Here is a 7,500-nt window from a genome sequence, read left to right as displayed (position 1 = left end):
TTGTTTTTTTTTTTTCAAACTATTTTGCCTATCTACTTTTGACAATTCTTTCACAAATTTTTGCTATTGTACTTGTTAGAGAGACTGGTCTATAGTTGGTAGGGTCTTCTTTATTTCCCCCTTTATATATAGGTACTATATTTGCTTTTTTCCAATCTTTTGGAACTTTTCCTTCTTTCAAGGAACTATTTATTATGCTATGTATTTTGTCTGCCAGTTCATTCCTGCATTCTTTCAAAATCCAGTTTGCTATTTCATCTGGTCCATGCGATTTTCTGACATCAAGATTACTCAAGTGTTTCAGTATTTCGTTCTTTGTTACTTCTATTTCTTTCATGGGAGGGACTTTCTCTTTCCATTCGATCTCTTCAGGTTGTATGTTCTCCCTTGTAAACACTGATTTAAAATGCTTGTTCATAATTTCCGCCATTTCTATTTCCTCTGTGTATTCAACTCCTCCTTGTCTTAATTTCTCCAAATCTTGTTTGTTTTTCAGTTTGTTTACAAATCTGTAAAATAATTCTGGTTGATCTTTACATTTTTCTATGACATCTTTTTCGTATTTTCTCTTTTCCTATAACAAGTGTATATTTTCCATTTTTCAGGTCTTTTGTCTTTCTTCAATTTGGTCCAAACTTTATCTCTTTTGTCTTTTAACTCCCTACAACTTTTGTTTTAACAGAACTTTACATATTATTTTTCTTGTTTTTGTCTTGGGACATACTTTTCCACTCCTTTTTTTATATATTTTTTTCAAAGTATTCCATTTCTCTTTCACTGTTGTTTCTTCTATGTATATTCCTTCCCAGTTTTCTTTTTGAAAGAATTCTCTTATTTGATCAAAGTTTGTTTTTTCATACATCAATCTTCCTTTTCTATATTGTTCATTTCTTTTCATGTATTTTTCCTCATTTAATTCCAGTTCAATATGTGGTCACTTTTATTTATTGGTGTTTTATATTCAATCTTTTCCACTATTCTAGGTTCAGATGTGATTATTAGGTCTAGTCTCGATGGTTCTTCTTCATTTCTATACCTAGTGTTCTCCTGTATCCACTGTGTCATTGTATGGTCAACAATCATCTCGAGTAGAACATTTCCCCATGGGCCGTCTCCACCCTTTACTGTCATCTCTTCCCAGCAGACTTCTTTGCAATTAAAGTCGCCCATCATAACTATTCTTCCTCCATCCTCCATTATCTTATTTAATGTTATCCTTGTGCCTTCTAACATACTTTTATGTACACGCTATTCCCACGAGGCTGTTTTTGGAGGCACATAATTTATCACAAACTTTCTGCTCTTCTTATCTCTGTCTTCCACTTCAATCATAATCATCTCTACTGTATTCTTTCCATATGTGACACATGTCACGTTTATATCCTTCTTAGTTAGGAACATAACTCCACCCCCTTGTTTTGTCTCTCTGTTTCTAATCCAATGATTATATACATCATGTCCTACACTGTTGGGTGGTAGTGGACCTTTTAATTTCGTTTCTACAATTTCCATTATGTCCGGCTCTTTTTCCTTCAGATAATCATTCAGCTCATTCAATACTGTTATTAATCCATCTATATTTGTGTAAGACACTTTTAGTTTTCTGCCACTTCCATTGTATTCTCTGTTTCCCTTTTGTTTTTCTCTAGTATGTCGTATTTCCTTTCATATTCACTACTCTCCAATAGAATTTCTCTTTTTCTGACTGTTCTGTTCTCGTTTTTTTTTTTTTTTTTAGCTTCATGTATTTTCTTTTTTTCCTCCTCTCTTTCCTCTTTATTCATTTATCTTTTTATCTATATCTTTTTACATTGTTCACTTGCTGCTAGTTTCCCTGTTTTTGCTAAGATATTTTCTGCCGTCGTTTGTGACCTGAATTTAATTTTAACTGGTCTGGTCTTATCTGTACTATACTTTCCGAGTCAATTCATCTCTTCAATTTGTTTCATGATTTCAGGTTCATCTCCCTGAACTAATTCTAGTAAACTGCTTACTTTTTCTTTTTCCTCATTGATTCTTGTGGTTCTATTTAGGTTATATTTCTCTTCCATTCCTAATATAATTATACATTTCTTTTTATCTGCTAAGTCTCTTACTATATTCTCCTTCTGTCTCATCACTTTAAAAACTGAGTCTTCAGTTTGTTCTTTCATTTGCTGTTTAATTATGTCAGCAAATGCAACTCTACTGTTTTATTGAATTTTTTTCCCTGTGCTTCTTTTGCTATGGCCTCTTTATTGTCTTTATTATTCCTCTTTAATTCCTCATTCTCCTCTTTTACTTCTTTTAACTGTCTTTTTAATTCTTCTATTTCATTAGTTAAGTTTTTGTTCACCTTCTCTAGTTCTTCCAATTTTTCAACTCTCTGCGCAATCTTTGCTATGTTACCGAACCTATTCTCCCACTGTTTGGTCAATTATTTTTTTTTTCTTTCAGTTTTTCCTCTAGTCTAGCTAATCGGGGGAGGTTGGTATCCCCCCCCCCCCTCATTAAATCCCTGGAAATCATTATCTTCACCTTCCATTGTGCTGCTCTTATCTATATTCCTAATCTTTACATTTTTGTTAATCCCTTCTTCAAAATCCTCAGTCCTTCGTTTGTTTACAAGACGCCTGGCCTCCTGGACCGAGTCCTCCCCTTCCTCATTTCTTTCCATTTCCCTCAGTAATCCTTCCCCTTCTTTTCTTTTTACTTTCCCACTACACCACGAGCTTTCCCCTTTAATATAAATACAATAAGGTACTTTCTTGACGTTGAGATCCGCGTAGATTTAGCTTTTTCTTCGGAACTCCAATTCTGATTCTCGCCGTCCATCCGACGAAAATGAGTGTGTGTGTGTGTGTGTGTGTGTGTGTGTGTGTGTGTGTGTGTGTGTGTGTGTGTGTGTGTGTGTGTGTGTGTGTGTGTGTGTGTGTGTGTGTGTGTGTGTGTGTGTGTGTGTGTGTGTGTGTGTGTGCTCATACACACAAGCTTAGAACAGTTTTACGGATCAAATTGTACGTTACCACGACAGTTTATATAAAGCTACCCCTAACAAAATCTTTTTCTATGAAAAAACACGTTTTCTATAAAACCGTTATGGTAAACGTAAACTAAATCATGGCTCTCACAGTCTGATGTTATTCATAAGTTAAACTGAAAAAAAATCGTCATCATTTCTTCTATATATATGGAGTAATTCTTGAGAAATTATTAAGTACAAAAACGACGTCATTTCTTTTATGGGATATTAAGGGTTAGGGTCGTACGTTCGCTTCAATATTCATTATATCAATTTATATAATGTGTCGTAAGCACATTATTTATGTGTGACTTTTCCCCATCATTTTTGCTATCCTTAAAGGATTTAATTTACCTCTGCAACATCCATTTCGTAGCTTAAGGGTTAAATCCTATCTCTATGAGCACATTCCGTACACTCGGCAGTGTTTCTCAATCTTTCGATTTGTGGACCACTTACATCGACTTGTATATTCAGAACAACCTTTGATATGTGACTAGATAGAACATAGTTAATTTTACATTTGTATTTACAAATTGTTAATAAAAGGTCTTCTTTTCAAAGGAATTGGTGCTTATTATCTGTAAAAAAAATAAAATAGAAAAGAAACTGGACTACTCGACACATTGTGTAATCATGAATTATAAAAAAAATATGACAGGATTAACTGTAGCCTACTATGTTGAAATAGTAATTCTACATTTGTATTCAATAGTTGTTAATAAAAAGTTTTCTTTTCAAAGGAATTGGTGCTTATCATCAGTGAAAGAAATTGACAACTCGATTTAGACACATTGTGTAATCATGAATTATAAAAAACTGATCCATGACAGGCTTAACTGTAACATATTAATATAGTAATCTTACATTTGTATCTAATACTTGTTAATAAAAAGTTTTCTTTTCAAAGGAATTGCTTATTATCAATGAAAAAATTTACAACTCGATTAAGAAACATTGTGTAATCATGAAAAAAAAAAAAAATGATTCATGACAGGGTTAACTGTAACATGTTGAAATATCCGTCCTGCAAGACTCCTTGGAAGATTTCCGTGGCTACCAAGTGGCCTACGGAACCTTAGCTGGTCAAGAAAAACTGGTCGTATTGGATGGCGCAAACAGATTAAAATATTTCGACTTGATACAAGTTACACATTTTATGCTGACTGTCGGCAAGCGATTTCTCTTCACCTGAGTGGTGTGTCAATTTACTTATAACCCATTCAACTCCGATGACAAGATGTCTTGTCATTTGGTCAAATAAAACAAAAAATCATAATAAAACAACAAAATGTTTGATGATCAAACAGCACCAGAAAAATATGACGTCATCAGTCCTCCTCGAGGACCTATTGGACGAGATGGTTCGGCCAGGCGATTTCATTCAGCTGTTTCGTCAGTAAAGGGTTTAATATATCTCGCTTTGTTTGATGACTTTAGATGTCGATTCTAGCTGCCGTTAGGCAATTTTTTCAATCTAAGGATTGGAAAATCTTAGTCCTCTCGGCTTGGTAACAGCCTATCTTATTATAGATTGCGATTTTTTTTCTACTCAGAGGGAGGTCAGCTTAATGACTGTATTAGCTTCTAGAATTACTAAGATAAAAGGACTACTAAGATATGTTTCTAAAGAAAGGGTTAGTAAAAAAATAGAATGAGAAAAAATATGTTGAGACAAAGATATTTATGAGAAGACTTTTTTTTCCATCTTTGGATACTTTTCGAAAATTCGGAGATTACCTACTTGTCAATCACAGTTTAGTGGCAGTCTTGTTAATATTTCTCTCTCCACTCAAATGTCAGAATTTATGGTTACCTTTACGCTAGATTAAATCTAATTTGTTCAAATTTTGTCTCTTTTTATGCTGAATGAATTTTTATACACATTTATCAAACACATATACATACATACACGCATTCACATACACCCACACCCACACGCCCACACCCACACGCCCACATCCACACCCACACGCCCACACTCACACCCACACCCACACCTTTTCCAATCCCATTGAAGTATTATTAACTAAATCTTTTCTCTTTGATAGTAGTATCGTGAAAATAAACTTAAACTTACTAAAACAAACCTGTACCAAGGTAATCATTTACTCATTTTTTTTACTTCTCCAAAACAAAAATTCACAAACTACATAAGAAAACGATGTTGCACCAACGATCTGCTTCATAGTATTAAAGTTATCAGAGTAATTCACATCTCTTCGACAAAACAAATAAACAGATAAATAAAAAGGGGCAGTTTAGGCGCATAAAAAATCGTTACGGATCTTGATTATAGTTTAGAAAGACAATTTCTAAGATCAAGTAATTTCCCTCGAGATTTTCACTTGTAGCTCCATCAACAGATTAACACTTTCATTTCCAAAAGCAAAGCGTTTTTGTCTGGGTATCGCCGGGCGATTTTTTTCAACTGAAGGAAACCTTCCTCTCCATAGGCTGTTTACAAATTCGATCACGATTATTTCTATAGTGTGTGTGTGTGTGTGTGTGTGTGTGTGTGTGTGTACGCGCACGTTTGTGTATATGTGTGTAACATGTGGTTATTACTTATAGCCTTTAGGATCTGTTTAAGAACGACTTTCCAATTTACAATAAAAAAAAAGTGAAAAAAAAAAAAATAATAATAATAATGACAGGTCTTCTTACATACATATATGATATATATATATATATATATATATATGTATATATATATATATATATATATATATACTGTATATATATATATATATATATATATATACATACAAACATGCATACATATATATATAAATGCGTAACCAATAGGAAAAGTAAACTAGCGAAGGAGAGCGCTTTCGTATAATTATATCTTCAGTACTGATACAAATAAGGAATTATAAAATGAAGAAACAAGGTACAGAATATATGACTGAGTGAGACATGGTGAAGAGAGAATTCAGAGAGGTAGTGGAATAAGTACACGTGACATTTGATACCGTCTTGGTAACCAACAAGTATGGAACAATTGCTCATAACTGGTATATTACAACTTAGATAGTTTTGAAATTTCATATACAAATTAGATTTTTATATTTGCCACACATTTGTACGCCCATCTTTAAAAGCTCTCATCCATTTCCGCACCATCCCATCACTCATAATTTTCTCTCCATACATTTCACTGATCTGACGATGAATTTCAGCCGCTTTTACGCCTTTAGCAGTAAGAAAACGAATCACAGCGCGTATTTCATAGTCGGCGGCATTCTCAATCGGAGACATTTCAAATACTCACAAACAAACTTAAACACCGTCAGATGATTCCGTAATTATGTTGAAAAGTAGATTATAGTACAGGCTTTCATGTAAAAATAAAATTGTTATGAAAAGTCTACTTGTTTCATTTTTATTTCAAAACGGTATTTAATTAAAATACACGCCTCGTGTGTGTGTATATATATATGTATATATATATATATATACATATATCCAGAAAAACCACTAGGAAAATAGCAGAAAGGAGAACGAACGCTTTCGCCTATTCAGACATTTTCAAGGTACAAGTACAGAGAAGAGACAAGTATATATACCCAGAGGATAGGGCAGACCTCTCCCCGTGACCTATGGAGAGTTTGGTTTACAATTTTCTTAATAACAAAATTATCCAATTTGTACAATCCATGACTTAGATTTAAATTATTAACAAATGTATTCTTGATCAGACTGTACTCTATGATATTTCTATTCGAATAAGAATTGCTCATAACAATTACTTTAGCTTCACCCCAATTTATACAATGGCTGATATCCCTAAAATAAACAAATAACGCGTTGGACATTTGACCACTTCTAACGCTATACATATGTTATTTTAACCTAACACTTAATTCCTTTCCAACATGGCCAATATAACATTTGTTGCAATAGACGCTGTGGAAGTCGGGGACAAGTGGTATTACGGTGACACTTTGTCCTAAAAATATTCTTAAAAAAGCGCTTGGGTAAGTCGGGGTCAGGTGGTATTCTTCTTCTTCTTCTTCTTCTTCTTCTTCTTCTTCTTCTTCTTCTTCTTCGCGTTCTTCTTCTTCTTCTTCTTCTTCTTCTTCTTCGCGTTCTTCTTCTTCTTCTTCTTCTTCTTCTTCTTCTTCTTCTTCTTCTTCGCGTTCCTCTTCTTCTTCCTCGCGTTCTTCTTCGCGTTCTTCGCGTTCTTCTTCGCATTCTTCTTCGCGTTCTTCTTCGCGTTCTTCTTCGCGTTCTTCTTCGCGTTCTTCTTCCTCGCGTTCTTCTTCCTCGCGTTCTTCTTCACGTTCTTCTTCGCGTTCTTCTTCGCATTCTACTTCGTGTTCTTCTTCGCGTTCTTCTTCCTCGCGTTCTTCTTCGCGTTCTTCTTCGCATTCTTCTTCGCGTTCTTCTTCGTGCTGGGGATCCCGTGTTGGGGTTCCGCCCCGAGGCCGAGGCCGAAGGGGAAAACGAGGGATTAGAGCGCGGAAACGCTGTTTGCGCAGCCAAGCCCACGG

The sequence above is a fragment of the Oratosquilla oratoria genome, chromosome 6, assembly GCF_046742065.1.
Source record: "Oratosquilla oratoria isolate Oo_2021 chromosome 6, ASM4674206v1, whole genome shotgun sequence".
In the NCBI taxonomy this organism is placed as follows: domain Eukaryota; kingdom Metazoa; phylum Arthropoda; class Malacostraca; order Stomatopoda; family Squillidae; genus Oratosquilla; species Oratosquilla oratoria.
The sequence above is the reverse complement of the archived record's forward strand: the minus strand, read 5'-3'. Positions refer to the sequence as shown.